Source organism: Acomys minous, assembly GCF_964271855.1.
Source record: "Acomys minous genome assembly, chromosome: 6".
NCBI lineage: Eukaryota > Metazoa > Chordata > Mammalia > Rodentia > Muridae > Acomys > Acomys minous.
In genome coordinates, this window is record NC_140487.1 from 50852978 (window position 1) to 50867715 (window position 14738).

General features: G+C 39.8%; 1 protein-coding gene and 1 pseudogene across 5 annotated transcripts in view; both read right to left on the bottom strand.

Moving 5' to 3' along the window:
* The window catches only part of LOC311600067 (broad substrate specificity ATP-binding cassette transporter ABCG2), a 110392-nt gene that overhangs the window by 59925 nt on the left and 35729 nt on the right, over positions 1 to 14738 (bottom strand). The window lies entirely within an intron of this gene.
* LOC311600068 (large ribosomal subunit protein eL13-like) lies at positions 6941 to 7747 on the bottom strand (annotated as a pseudogene). Its single transcript has one exon. The product of its transcript is annotated as a large ribosomal subunit protein eL13-like (transcript).

Below are 14738 nucleotides of genomic sequence, written 5' to 3' on the forward strand. Positions count from 1 at the left end.
GAGACCTCATGCACACAGACAAACATGCTCTACCACTGACCTACACCTCCATATTTCTAAAACATATTTGAAAAATAACCCCATACCATACCAAGCTACAAAGATACCCAGAAGGAGCTGGGCACATGGGCCTTACTTGGTCTCCTCGCCTTAGGCGGCTAGCTTTGAGTCATGCCCTGTTTATCCAGTCGCTCACATTTCCACACAGTTGTTCATGCTTCGGTTGTGCCTATGCAATTGAAGTCTCCACAGAAATACAGAAGGAAAGAAGGCACAGGACACTGCTGCATACATAGGCAACCCAACTATGTGATAAATGAGCGGTGCCCCCCAACTCCACGGGGACAGAAGCCTCTAGTGACGTAAAGCAACACAATATTATCCTCTTAAACACATAAATCATCAGCCCAGCAGTGGGCAATATTCCAGACTAGGACAAAGTCATCAATATATTTGTTCCTTTTGAGATCTATTGCAAGATTGTAGAGATTGCTTGTGCTCCTTGCTCATGAGATCATCCCTCCATCTTCAAAGCTACAACACAGCATCTCTCTGTTCCTGTTTCACGTCTCTCGCTCCTTTATCTGTTGCCCTCTTCCTCTTATAAAGATAATAGCCTTGAACCTCTGCGCCCTCGGTCCTTCCAGACATCACTTGATATGTATCTCTTCATCTGAGTGCGTACTTGTGGTCTTTAAAATATCCATTTCCTCAACTCAGCTTAGCCACTGTAACAAATGGATGGAACTTGGGAATGGAGTCATGGGAACTTTTAGCCATTCAGTCAACAGTTTCAAAGCGATGGACTCTCAACTTAATCAGAAGTAGCATCCACCCAGAAGACCGGGCCCTCAACCCGTGGAAACCGAGTGATGGCATATTGGGTGTCAGAGCTAAAAGACACCCTAACTACAAGAAATCCTGCTCATGTCTGCTGAAGAATGTGTCCATCTTACTCCTAGGGAGAACCCATATGTCTGCAAGGTCACAGAAACCTGTGTTGATTATTGTTCAGTGGAAACAGAGAACAAACCCAGTTTATTGCCCAGTAAATAGTAAGATAGTGAGTTAAAATAGCTGGGCATGGTGGTGACCCATTTAATCCCAGAACCTGGGAGGCAGAGGCAGGCAAAATATGCATGTAGATAAATCTTCATTACCTGCCTATTATTTAATCTGTCTACTATAAGAGTATTTGCAGGTTCCCAAACATGAGTCTTAAATTGTCTGAAAAAAAAAAAAGTTTTCCTCAACACCAATAAATTATATAGGAAGACTACAGAGCCTCCCAGAGTGCCCTAGGACTGAACAATATAAGTATAATGCCATGAAAGCCACATTGAAAATAGATTTCTCTTTCACAAAGATGTGTCGGTAAAGAAGATTGGATAAACTCCAGGATGTACACATTGGCCAGGTTTTTTTTTTTTTGTCAACTTCACAAGCTAAAGTCACTTGGGAAGAGTGAATTCCAATTGAGGTTATGTTTCCACCAGTTTGACCTGTGGGAAAACATGTGGAGCATTTTCTTGATTGATGATTGAGATTGGAACTCACTGTGGGTGGTTCCAACCCTGGACCAAGTGATCCTGGTTGGTGTAATGAAACAGATGGAGCAAGTCTGCTTATGAGCAGCACTGCTCCATGGCCTCTGTTCGGTTCCTGCCTCCAGGGTCCTATTCTACCTTGAGTTCCTGCCCTGACTTCCTTTGATGATAGACCTTGCTGGGAAAGTATAAGCTGAATTAACCCTTTCCTCCCTAAGTTGCTTCTGGCCTTTGTATTATAATCACAGAAGAAGAAATCCAGAGACAATATGGTTCTTCCGATAGGTAAGGCAATAGAGGAACCGAGCAAGGGAAAAGAATGAGGAATGAGGTTTGTTTACCTAAAGAAGTAAAGCCAGGGATAGACAAGTGGAAAGCGAGATTACTGGTATTGCAGGATTGACAAGACTCATCTTTGAACTCAGGACTTGGATAACAGAAATGGAAGACAGGTGTGTTGGTTTTCTATTTACAAATAACAGGTTAGTATCTTTATTATTATTATTATTATTATTATTATTATTATTATTATTATTATTAATTTTAATACTTTTTTAAAAATTTATTCATATTACATGTCAATGGTTATCCCATCCCTTCTATCCTCCCATTCCTCCCTCCCTCCCATTTTCCCCTTACTTCCCTCCCCTATGACTGTGACTGAGGGGGACTTCCTTCACCTTTATATGCTCATATGGTATCAAGTCTTTTCTTGGTAGCCTGCTATCCTTCAACAGGTTAGTATCTTAAAACAACACCTTTTTCTTGAGTCTGACAATCAGGATTTCACAATAGATTATGCTCTGCTCAGGGTACCATAAGGCCAAATCCAAGTATTGTCCAGCCAGACTCATAGCTGGAGGTTCTCATCTGAGTCATCTGTTTCCAAACAGAGCCCTAGCACTGGTGGAATTGAGTTCCCTTTGTTTTTATGACTGAGGTTCCTGTTAAGGAGAGTACTCGGGATGTATCTGTCATCATTTTCACTTTTTTTTCCTTATTATGAAAACCCCCAAGAGTAAAGAGTATAGAAAGCCAAACCATTTTGTGCATATCAGCAACTGGTGGTCAGTCAATTTCATTGATACTCCTTTTGCTTCTCCCTTTGTCATAAATTATTTTTAAACATATTTCAAAGAGCCGATTTTATTCACAAACAATTACAGCTATATCTATAAAAAAAGATGACTACATCTTCCAAGCAAAACCCTGATACTGATGTAACCATCTTGACAGGAGAGAAGACAGTCTACAAAGAAACACTTGAATCCCTTCTGTGGTGACGCAAATGTGTAATGTTCCCCCCATAGACTCAGACATTTAACCCCTGGTCCCCAGTTAGTGGTGCTTGGGGAGCTTTGGGAGGTGTGGCTTTGCCACCATAAGTATGTCACTAGAGGTGAGCTTCAGAAGTTGAAAGGTTCATACAACTTCTGCTTCATTCTCTCTGTCTCATGCCTGTGGATGGCGAGTGTTCTCTCAGCTTCCTCCTCAGATCAGCATGCCTGTCCATTGCCAAGACTTTCCACCACGATGGACTCCTATCCCTCCAGAACCCTAAGCACAAATGAACTCCTCTCTAAGATGGCCTTGCTCATGGTATTTTATCACAGAAACAGAAAAGAGACTACAACACCCTTTCTTTCTCTGTCAGATTCCAGGGTACCAGAGTTTGCCCCAGAGGTCTCACGCTGGGGAAGGAAAGAGTTAGGCCCTGGTGCTAGACAAAGAAGAAGACTGTTTCTTACAACAATGGATCTCACATAGTACAGACAACTTTCAGGACCAACTGGAAACCAGGAGGCAAGTCAACAACAGCCAGGATTACACTTTAACCCAGACTGATTACTTAGCCATATCTACTGCCCTCCATTTGAACTAAACCTCAGGACAGAATGTCAAAGATGGAATTGGGAGGGGTGGCACTGGGCCAACTTTATTTTGTTCTCTTCCCAATGAGGCCACACTGAGTAAATCTGCCTCTACCTTTTCTATTACCTGTCTTTTTAATTGGCCTACTAAGCACAGGCGGCAGCGTTTGTACCTAAAGGCTATGGTGACACCAGTATCATATTTAAACAACAGCAGATGACCTCTTTGTTTAGGAGAACCCCTGCCTCATGAATGCCAGACAAGATTGTACCTAAAGCCTAGTAACTCCTGAACATCATGAAATACCCAGTCATTATTCAAATTTCCAGTATTGTCTCATGTTTCATGCTTTCAAGTCATTGCCCAGACAATGTCCATGTTACATCTGCCTGATATCTCTTAAGCTCATACTCTATCATGCCCTTGCAATTTGTCTTGGGCTAAACTGTGTTGCTCATAATTTCCATTGTTCAGTACCAACTCCAACACCTTAGGAGGAGACTAAATTTAGAGACAGGGTCTTTGAAGAAAAGGTTAAATTAAAAGGAGGCTTTTAGTGTGAGTCTTAATCCAGTCTAACATGTCCTTATAAGAGGAAATTTGAATTTACAGAGGCACCAGTGACGCTTGCACACATAAAGATCATGTGAGGATAAAACACAGATAGTTTTGGATGAGCAAATACTAGAAACCAGATCTAATCGCATTGATTTTGAGGAACTTCTAGACCTACACTTTAAGAAAATAAATTCATATTCTTTTTCACCCAGTCTATGTATGCATTTTGCCATGGATGCCCTAGAAAGTAGATCTGTAATTTATTTAACAAGCAATTAGATTGCTGTTTTCTTTATGATTCATTCTCCATAATGTCACCACCAGATTCTTCTGTCTTCCATTAGTCTGCATTTAACGTAATGAATCTGGAAACTTGGAAACAGAAGGATAGCTCAATAGAACAGCACTTGCCCAGTTTGTGAGAGACCCTAGATTTGAATCTTAATACCATACCAAAAAAGCACAAGCCATATCAAATTATTGTAAATATTCTTGGCCATGCCAAAAAAAAAAAAAAAGAATATTAGTCCCAAAAAAGTTACTTGGTGACAAATCCCAGCTAATTAAAGGGAGTTATAATAAAAAGTTTGGGAGATGAGAAGCAGAAATATTGATCCATAAATTTCATTATGTTTGCATTATGATGGTTTTGTAGTAAATTTAAAATTAAAAGTTTTGAGATCATTTTGGGTTTTTTAAAATACTGCATTCGCTGTACAAAGTCATTTAATATTTATATGAAGTCTGGTTGCATTCTAGTTTTACCAAAACAAGCATACAGACAGAAATACCATTCTCCCATTGCATAGTTAAACCCCACCTGGTCACTGTGTGTGGGCCTTTTAATACGTTATTGGATTTGATTTGCTTGTGTGTTGTTAAGAGCTTTTGTGTCAATATTTATAAAAGATATTGCTCCATGATTCTCTTTCTTATAGTATTGCCTAGTTTTCTTTTTCAATGTATTTGTTATTGGAATATAGAAAATATACTGACAGTTGGCGGAAAGTGTTTTGCAGCTCCAAGAGTGGCCTGGTGGAATCTTTAGGATCTCTTTATTATAGTATCATATCACCCACAAATAAGAATATTTTAAATTCTTATTTTTGTCTTAGTTTCTCTTCTTGTTGCTGTGGTAAAACACCCTGACCCCCCTACCCCCCCAAAAAAAAAAGAAAGAAAGAAAGAAAGAAAGGAAGGAAGGAAGGAAGCAGCAGGAGTTTGAAGCACATGCTCACATGGATCTACCTTCAAGAACCAGCTTTAAGTGCTCACTTTCATTTTCCCATTTTATATTATGCAATATACTCTACAGAGGGAAATTGTCCTGTCCAAAGTCAATAGGGGTCTTTGAACATCAATTAACACAATTGAGGTAATCCCCCAAGTCATGCTGAATTTAAATATCAGTGAAATAAATTCTCATTTGTAATAGATGTCACACTGTAGTGTAATAATTCCAGGATACTACATCAAAGCTCAAGGGACTGCACACTTTTTGTGTTCATATCATTTCTGAACACATGCTAAACATTCTAAAATGAAAACACATCAGCAACTAGGAGAATTTCTCCAAATAAATGGAGGGTAAACAACTTGAATCCATATCATAATATTTCCACCCAAATGGGAGCAACATGTGTTTGTATGTGTTTGCTCAAGTAAATATATATAACAGCCCACTGTGGGTGGTACCACCTCCGACAAAGTCATCCTGGAATGTATAAGGAAAATAGTGAAATATGAGCCTGAATGCAAGCCAACGAGCAGTACTTCTCCATCCTCTGTGCTCTCTGCTTCAGTTCTCTAGGATCTTGCCCTCAGTTCATTCCTCGGCATCCATTACTGATGGACTGAGACATGGAAGGGTAAGTGAAGTCAGCTCTTTCCTTCCCCAAGGTGCTTTTGGTTATAGTGTTTTATCACAGCAACAGAAAGCAAACTAGGACATATATCAACAAATATATATTTACACATATATATTTAGTTTGTATTGAAGTTTTGCTTTGTTATATAAACTAAATTAAAACACAAGTATTGTATTTTTTAGCACAAAAGATAGAACAACTTTTATACATAAAATATATGTAACAGTTGCAATGTAATATTAAGAAATAAAGATCAGGGTAATGATCTAAACAGCTATTTGAAGGATATATGCATCAGTCATTGGCAAATACAAACTGAAATTCCAGTAAGCTATCACTTCATATTCACTAAACTTGCTAAAGTAAAATACACAGTTAATAGCAAGGTAGAGGAGAGAATAGAACTGCAGTATTCACACATAGCTGATAGGTATGTAACATGGCGTGGGGTTTTCTTTTAAAAGTAGAATATAATTATAACATGGTTCTGCATACATGCTTTTAGAAATCTCAGAGTAAAACATGTTCATAGTAAATTTCTATAATCAATTGGCTATAGTAGCATTATTAATAATAGCCCTAAATTAGGAAACATCAAAAAGTTCCTCAGATCAGAGGTAGATAAATAAAATGTAGTATAGCTCCAGAGTGGAAAACTGCTAAATAACAACAATAATAAAGAAATACCAAGTTATTCTACAAAGTAGGCAAACCCCAAAACAGACCAAGCAAATTAAGATTCCCCCAAAAGGCTCTGGTATTCCACTTATGAAATTCTTAGGAAATCAAACATTTATAGTTATATTGTCAGATTCTTGGATAGAAAAGGGACTTCCAATAAGAATAGAGAGTCTTTGTAAGCTGAAAGAAATGTCTTAACATTGAGTTTTTTCTAATGTATGGACATTGTTATACAATTAACATACCCAGTTAATATCTGTATTTTAGTAATATTGGATTGTACACCTAAAATAGATGAAATACTTGAAGTGTATGGCTCGGTGGCAAAGCCTACAACACAGTGTAAAAAGGGCCTTCGTTACAGTCAGTAGCACCACCACCAACAAAAAAAAAGAGTACAAAGGCAAAAAAATATATGGGATCTAAATTTTAATAGTCATATTTAATCCAATAATCAAAAAATATGTGTCTTCTAAATATATACATATGTATTTGCTATTTACAGGAAGCTGTCAAAACATATTTAACATATTTTTTTCCTTTATGGAAAACTTATTGCAACATTCCAACAGCAGGTTACTTTTTATTTTTCAACATCTTGCTCTGCAGCTTCCTTCGCCCTTTTTGCTCGGATGCCAAAGAGCCGGCCATTGGCACGAGCCATCGAAGACCAGCAAAAGCCTTCAAGTTCTTCTCTTCTTCTGTGATGACTCTGGCTTTCTCCTTTGTGTAGACATTCCAGATGAGCATCACAGGTCCTGTTAGCTGAGTGGCCAGTTTAAGTTGTTCAGCAGAACTATCTCCCTTCTTCAGAGCAGAAGGCTTCCTGAGGGAAAGTATGGGCTTGGATCGGTACTCCTTCATGTGCTGTACACTCGCCTGTAATGACTCGGTGGATTTGTTTCGCCTCATCGGATCCACAGAGATGCCGATGGTGCGCGCCATTTTCTTATGGATACCAGCCACCCGGAGTTCTTCCAGGCTGAAGTCCTTGCCAGCTCGGACCTTAGTGTGGTATTTAATTGTAGGGCACCTCACTATGGGCCTGATGGGACTGGAAACCGGATGAGAGGCAATGCGGCGCACTTTCGCCTGCCGGGCCTTGCATCTGCAGATCTTGCATGCCGGCTGGTTGAACCAGGTGTCCACTCACTGCTGCCAATCCTTGTGGAAGTGCGGCTTCTGGATCATTCCATTCCTGCTGGGCGCCATGGCTGCCTCCTATGCAGGAGAACAGCCAGGTGGAAGGGAACCTATTTAACATATTTAATAGTATAATATATACATGTACACATATGTGTAACCTATTGGAAGCCTATGTTAATGTGTGATATTTTTGTTTGTGTCTCTGAATAAATAATCTCTGGTCATCTCTATTCAACCTAAGAATCATAAAATTATAAAACAGGAAAAACAAGCAAAAATCTGAAACCATTTCTGAATGCTATGCCATGAATTAAACTTCTCAATATCAAAACAAAGGCAGAAGTAAACTTATTTTAAACTTTATTAAGAGTTTTACTATAAACTCTAGCTCACAAGTTCATTCCACAACACTTTCATACTCATCAAAAATACTCCATTTTAGCCTGGCATGGTGGCACACAACTGTAATCCCAGCAGTTGGGAGGCAGATGCAGGCAAATCTCTCTGAGTTCAAGGCCAGCATGGACTACAAAGTGAGATCAGGAGAGCCAAGGCTACACATAGAGAAACCCTGTCTTTAAAAAACAAAACAAAACAAAATAACAAACAAAGAAATGAAAACAAACCCAAAAAACCACAAATACCTCAGTTTTCATTGATTAACTTCTTAGAAATATATGTTAATTAATATATATTAATACATGATTTATATATAGTAATTCTTAAGAGACAAAGTATTTTTGTCCATGTTGGGAATGAGCAAAAGAAGCTTGTTGTAAGTACTGGCATTTTGTTTTCAGACTCCATTTAATCATGGGGGAAACTAAATTGAAAGTCCCAGTCCCTAGGGGAGCTAGGGATTTCCCAATAGCTGAACAGCTTCGGTTGTAAGGAGGCACTTGTTTGAGTCCAGCCATCTTAGGGACAACTTCTCCATCTTGCTTCAGGGTCAAACTATGCGGACATTTCCAGGCTTAGGAACCAACTCCTATGCTGTTTGGTGAAAAAATGTAACAGTAACTTGGCACAGATGTTTGTGGTTTACCAACTTAAATATTCTGTGATATTCTGGCTCAGGGTTGCAGCTCGGAGCTTGATTCAGTTCTTCTAACCTGATTAATCAGTAGAGGCTTGATTACAATAAAATTTTGCCATCTGCATTGACCTAATGTTTGAGTTATGTTGGATCTAAGCAGACCCCCAAAACATTTGATGCATTGGCTGGGATTCGAATCCCCCTACCCAGGTCCCTGGTTTGTAGTCATCTGCATTCCTAACTTCATTTTTCAGTACAAAATATCTGAAGGTAAGCCTGTCTTCTGTTTTCTGGTTGGTGCCTATCTGGGACCCAACAAAGGAGAAAGCAGATGCTGTGTTACCTAGGTTCAGGAGAGCTGGGAAACTGTTCCTCTTCTTCTCTGGTTCCTACTGAAGAGGTAACACCTTGTTCTGGTTCTGGATCCTGCTATTAGGATATCTGGGTTCCACTAATTGGACATCTGGGTCCCACCAGTAGGACATCTGGTTCTCTTTCATCTCCTCCTCAACTCTACTGGCTGTCCTTGGCACTCCAATGTGTCAGTGGTTTTATTTATTTGCCTGATTGTTGCTCTGTATTTCATATCTGGAGAAATGGGCTGAACTTCATCTGCTGGCCATTCACCCATTGACTTCATTTTAACTCACTTCAGAGTTTCCAATAAAAAAGTGATGAATTGGGGCAAAAACAAAACACAAAACCAAACCTGATAAAGTGGCACCACCCTTGGAACGCTGCACCCTTGGCTAGGAGCCCAGACCAGATACTACATGTTTGCTTCTGATTAGTCTAAATATATGAGTTTACTAAGTTCTGTATGTTTTGGGTAGAGGCTTATAAATTAATTGGGTGTGGTTAAAAATCTGTAACATCTGTAAACTAAAAATTCATATATAATCATCTGGGAGTCAAAAAAGTCCTAAGACTTAGATCCACCTACCACAAATCAAATGGACTCCAATAAAAACACCCTAAGTTTCTGCATGTTTCTGCTCTTGAGAATGGTAGCTTCCCATGATCTTGGGATTCCTCCCCCTCCCTAATTACTAGGAAATTTCAACTTCTGTCCCTAGTCTATATTTGTCTCAACAGATTCCCAGTTGGCTGACAGACACCATCCAGGGAGCACCTGTGGACTACAAGCTGTTGAGCTCTGGACTTGCTGAAAGCTAGTATAGATCAGCCCAGCCAATGTCATTTCTCCCAGTCTCTTCAACTGGTTCAGCTTTTCAGATGTCTCTGAAAAATGGTCCACTGCCCAGCTGTTGTCTAGCCTTTCCGCCTCCCCAGGGCCAACTTTAGCTGGAAGCAGTTACAAAAGAAGAGTACATTGTCTCCGCCCTTTAACAGGATGAAATGCTAAGTCAAAAATAAATTCCGTTTGGAGAAAACTTGTTATTTTTATGCCATCCATTCAAGAATAGTCCAAAATACTTTAGTAAAAATAAAACAAAGCTTTTTAGATAAAGAGGAACAAGGAAGACAGGTCAAGAGTTCTAAAATATCTCTGATTGGTCCCCTTGGTTAACCACATTGCTCACCAGGACAACTGGGCCTCCTCATCCTCCCGCGCCTCATAGGGCCTTGCATTCTCCATGCTTTTAGTTAAATTTATTCAGTCAAGAATCAACTCAATTATTCTCATGGTCCTAAGAACCCAATGCAACTCTTTATACTTAGAAACAGATAATGAAGGATTTGAATAAGGTACAAAGATGGGGGAGGGGCTGTGGAGTTGTTGTGGTTAATTTAGAAGTATGGCCTAAGAAATGTTTATTATTATTATAGCAATTTTTGTTTGTTTTTCGAGACAAGGTTTCTCTGTGTAGCCTTGGCTGTCCTCAATTCACTTTGTAGACCAGGCTGGCCTCGAATTTACAGCGATCTGCCTGCCTCTGCCTCCCAAGTGCTGGGATTAAAGGTGTGTGCCACCATGCCCAGCTTATTATTATGGTGATGTTTTCTAACCCACTATCAATCAATGAAAACACAGATACCCGATGTGTTTTAGAATAAGCCTTTACCCAGAGGAAGGCAGATATTACCTCCCAAGCCATCCTCCAATAACTTTCAGTCTCCATCCCATCCCATTGTTTCTAATGTGTTCTATTTGGTTTACCTCCCATCCATAATCCCAAAATACTTGCTAATGTTCTCCGTCTGTTTCCATGAGGAACTTCAGAGTTCCTTCTCTGGGCCCACGTGGATCTTTTCCTATCCCATGGCAATTCTCTTCCTCCTTCTTCTTCCATCCCATCTCTCCTTTTTTCTCCCCCAAGATCCTGTCTGTCTTCAAAAGTCTGTGAACCTTAGCCATGCCTATCCCAGCTTTTGTATCAGCTTTTTCTTGGTCAAACAGGAATACATTTTTAGGTAAGATTACACAGCAAAATTTAGGGGTACTTTAAAAGACAGCAAGCAGTAATTAGCTTCAAAATACACCAGACCAACCTCCAGCAGGGACTGTTGGGAACAAGCAAAACCAACATGTAAAGGAGCTGGGGATTTCCGAATGGCTGTGCCGCTTGTCTTGTAAGGACACCCCTGTTTGAGTTCAGCCATCTCAAGGACAACTCCTCCATCTTGCTGACAGGATCAAACTAGTAGATGTTCCTGGGCCTAGGAACCAACTTCTATCCTGAGTGGTGGGATAAAATGTAACAATAACTTAGAATAGATGCTTGTGGTTTGCAAGCTAAATATTCTCCGGCTCAGGGTTGAAGCTCAGCTCCCGAGTCTGTTCTATGGCCCTGGTTGATCAGTAGCAACTTGATTACAATAAATTTTTTTCATCTACATTGACCAGGTGTTTGAGTTATGTTGGATCTAAGTGGACCACATAACAATCAATAATTATAGTTTTTCAAATATTGCATTGCAATTAATTTTACTTTAAAATGTGGTGCGTGGGGCAGGGGGAGTTAGGGGGTGGGTTCTACTGACAAACTCAAAATGCCTGAATTTCCTGGCTGATATGTAGTGGGAACAGATCAAACTCAACATCTCTACTAGTGAGCTGATAAAAGCAACTTCAGATAAAGAGAATATCTTAGTAGTGTGCCATAAGGCTGCCATGAAGGCAGTAGATAAATGCCATGCTTATTCTTTTATCTGTTATTTCATAGTAGTATATTAATGTGCTAGTTAGAGTTCCTCCATGGAACAGAATTTATAGAATTAATATATGATTTATTGGGGTAGTTTAAAGGCTGGGATCTGGGTATTCTATCAATGGCTGTCTCCCAATGGAAAGGTCATGAATCCAGTAGTAGTTCAGTCCATGAGACTGGATGTCTCAATAGTTCCAGTATGGTGTGCAGGAGGATACTCAGAGAGCTACCAGCCTTCAGTCCACACTGGAATCATGAGGCAATGGGCTTTAATAACTGTTGGTGTTCTGAGTAAAAGCGGTTGAAGAAAAGAGAGACATCGCAGGATAAATGTAGGTCCCTCAAACAGCAGAGGGATCAGCTCTAAAGGACGAAACACTGACAGTTTCCAAGAAGCTTTTTTCACTGTTACACAAAAGACACTTTTAGCAAGTCAGTGTACACATACCTGAAACTTCTTATCTGATCTAGCTATATGGAAAGACCCATCACCTAAGAAATTCTCAGCCATAGGACACTTCCTGGTTTGCAAGGCCTGCCCCAGGTAAGCAAAGGCTCTGAGAATTCCTGAAAAAAAAAAAACTCAATCCCATAAAATCTCAGATAACAATCATTGACAAAAGCTTAGGTGCCATCACTTCATACTGCTAAAATCCTACTACAAATTACAGCAAAAAAAAAAAAAAAGCCTCAGCAACAGGTTAGAAAAACTTACCCGCAAGAGTGAGGGCAAGCAAGCAAAAAGCAAAAACTTCCCTCTGCCATGTGATGATGGCATGGTCCAGATTTAGGGTGACTAATTCTACTTCTCCCCACCTTAAACAATCCAATCAAGGAAATACTTCATAGGCATGGCTAGCTGCTTGGGTTTTAGTTTATTACAGATGCAGTCAAGTTGACAACCAAGATTATCAGGAACATGGAATGAATGTTCTTTGTTCAAAGCAACAAAGTAGAAGTTAGAGTGCTAGACACTATGGAACTGTACAGGCAGTCAACGCCGCCCAGGACTCATGGAGGACTGATTCCTGGCATCCCATAGACACCTCCATCTCTAGGTTCCCGGGCCCTTATATAAATCCTGATCCAAGCTAGGCATGGTGGCATACACCTCTAATTCCAGCACTCAGAAGGCAGAGGCACGCCGATTCCTGAGTTTGGGACCAGTCTGGGCCACATAGTAAATTCCAGGACAATGTGACCTTTATAAGGAGATACTGTCTCCAAAAGACAATAAAAATAAAAATCCATATATTTGTTACAATAATCTCTGATATATATACATGTGTATATATATATATATGTATATATATATATATTATTCACATAATAACATTTTATTGAAAAGTATCAGTCACTTTTATTAGCTGCTCTCAAAAGTGTTACAGTTATACTACAAGAACCTATCTGAATAAAAAATATACTTGGAGCTGGCCAAGTGGTGCCTACCTGTAATCCTGGCACTCAGGGAGGCAGAGGCAGGCAGCTCTGTGAGTTTGAGGCCAGTCTGGTCTACAAAGTGAATCCTGGACATCCAAGGCTATACAGAGAAACCCTGTCTCGAAAACAAACAAACAAACAAAAGCATATACTTGGGGCTCTTGCAAAGTAGCCTAGTTTAGTTTCCAGCATGCACATTGGGATGTTCACAACCATCTGCAACTCCAGCTCCAGGGGGATCTGATGCCTCTGCTCTCTGTGGTCACACCCACTCCTTAGCACATACCCATACCTACACAGAGACACACAATATGATACTAAAAATAATAAATAAAACAAGAATAAATAATAAAAATAACAAATATTGTTTAAACGAATGTGCTAACACAAAAGGGTTTGCTTGGTCTGTACAGAGACTACAGAGTTGAGATTGTGTGTTCCCAGCTCAAAGACCTCGCTGTTTGATTCCTCCTTTGGATTTTACTAATGTAGAGATGACTATAACTAAGTTACTCAACCTTTCTATCCTATCAAAGTATTCATTTCCAAGTATTTTGTGAGAGTAACTACCTAGCGTACAACTATAAAAAAAAATCACCTTATTGATGATATCTATTATTATCAATCCCAATTGCCAGTGTTTGAGATTCTTAGCCATAGTTTCGACACTGGACTGGTGAACTATGGTATTTCCAGGAACTAAAGACATTTTTCATAGGGAGAGACAGATAATTCAAATATTTTTTCATTATCTGGATGAAAGAGCTCTTAATCACATCCACTCTGTTTTACTCAGGACGTGCTTATGTAGAGCACATTTGAGTGTCTCTTAGGAGTGTCCCACATGAAACCAATTAATTGCCACTCTGATTCATACCTTAATTTCTTATGACATTAGTTATTACCAGTTGCCAACCATGAACTTAGCCCATGTGTACTTAAAAGATCATTTCCTGGACCTCCGTTTGTGCGGTCTACCCTTGTACCTCAATTGATTTTTAAGTGTTGTATCAAGTACAAAGTACTTCTGATTAATCAGCAACTCATCATTCAGCAATTGACTTAGACATCAGAAATAAGTGTTTTTCTGCTCTGCTGATGATAGAAATCAGGATTTAAAAACTCCAGGGAAGGTTAAAGGTACAGCTACATGACATAGTACTTGCGTAGCATGAGTTCAACCCCAAGCACTGCATAAACTGAGTGTGGTAGCACATGCCCGTGATAGCATCACTTGGCAGACAGAGGCAGAGAGACCAAGAGTTCAAGCTCATCTAGGATATACAACAAGCCTGGGATACATGATGAAGCACTGGACAAAAAAGCATAGAACAAGCGGGTGATATGGCTCAGTGGGGAAAAGTGCTTGCTGCCAAGCCTGGAGACCTGAGTTCAATCCCTGGGATGGCATAGAGGCAGGTGCATCCCTTGCACCTGTGAGAAGGACCATACTGAGGCAAGATACTGGAACACATGC